This window comes from Lissotriton vulgaris, chromosome 5 (assembly GCF_964263255.1).
Source record: "Lissotriton vulgaris chromosome 5, aLisVul1.2, whole genome shotgun sequence".
NCBI lineage: Eukaryota > Metazoa > Chordata > Amphibia > Caudata > Salamandridae > Lissotriton > Lissotriton vulgaris.
Window position 1 is genome coordinate 304,173,666 of NC_141693.1, and position 1,514 is coordinate 304,175,179.

General features: G+C 47.0%; 1 pseudogene; it reads left to right on the forward strand.

Moving 5' to 3' along the window:
- The first annotated feature begins 233 nt into the window (after positions 1-233).
- Positions 234-1,197, forward strand: LOC147710783 (galectin-9 pseudogene; annotated as a pseudogene).
- Positions 1,198-1,514: the final 317 nt, after the last annotated feature.

The window sequence follows — 1,514 nt, forward strand, 5'->3', positions numbered from 1 at the left end:
TAAATCTTAAAACGAGGTGAAAAAATAATGACAGGTATGTCTTTGTAAAAGGTGGCAACCCTACTTACCAGTGGTTTAATATGTTACTTAGGCATCCACCGTACTGTAGGCAGGGGGACTATTGAAGACTGTCTCTCACTGTCTTGGAGCACAGGGCAGTTTTAGCTGTCATGATTGCTGCATGCTTTCCTTATTAACCAGGTACAATAACCACATCCTCACCACCAACGGAGCATCCAGGAAGCCAAGATGCAGGTCGGCCATCCTCACAACCAGTTCTACAGACCGTGGGTGCCCTTCACCCAAGGTATCTCCGGCAGCCTCAGCGATGGGACCGTGTTGGTGATTAGTGGCACTGTCAGTCATCATGGTGACACGTTTTATGTGAACTTGCAGTGTGATCATTGCGCGCCGTCTGAGAACATCGCTTTCCACTTCAACCCGCGCTTTTCCGAAGGTGGTGTCGTTGTTTGCAACACCAAGGAGAGGAACCAATGGGGAAAAGAGGAGAGAAAGCATGAGATGCCTTTTCACAAGGGCCACCGTTTTGAAATCAGGTTCCTTGTGAACCATCACTGTTATATAGTGTCAGTCAACGGAAAACATTTAGTGGAGTACAAGCACCGGATTCCGCTCCATAGAGTTAACGCCGTGCACATAACTGGAAATGTGGAATTGGAAAATGTGTCTTTTCATGGTCATGGGGGGTTCCCTCCGTCTTTCCCACCTTCTACGTGCCCTCCCGGAGGATCGTTCCATCCATATCCAACTCAACAATTTCCACCGCATGGCCAACAATGTCCTGTGCCGTACCACTCACACATCCATGGGGGTTGATACCCTTCTAAAGTAATCAGAATTTCCGGGACCGTTCCGCACCATGCTAAGAGGTTTGCTATCAACCTGAAGTTCCATGGCGGCACTGCCTTCCATCTGAACCCGCGCTTTGATGAGAACACCATTGTTCTAAACAGTTACCTGAACAACAACTGGGGATCAGAGGATCGTGGAGGAGCAATGCCCTTTTGTAAAGGACAGGGCTTTATGATTGTAATCTTATGTGAACGCCATTGCTTCTGCCTGAAAGAAAAGCTTGTTTCCGGCAAGAGGACAGGTTACTGGGCTTCCATCAGCAGAGAACAAGCTCTAGCCGAATTAAAACTGACAAATGCAGAATATAAATTAATACTCAAGTAGTGTGCTAGTTAGTGTCTGCCATATCACCCACAAAATAAAGAAAGTAAAGTATAAAGTGCTCCAAGTAGGCCTAATATCATTATGCAGCTACTAGGTTTTATGCATCCCAATTTACGAAGAGCCCTAATTAACACATTTTCTTTCATTACTCATTTGCTCCTGGGAATCGGTTTTTGGCCAAGATCACACACTTTGGATAAGAAGCTGGCACCCAAACAGTGAAAATTCAACCCCCTCATTGAAAAACAAAATTCACCGCCGCAGCCCGGCTTGAACAGGAAGCCAGGCAACCTGTGTTGGGACGGGGGCGGGGCCGC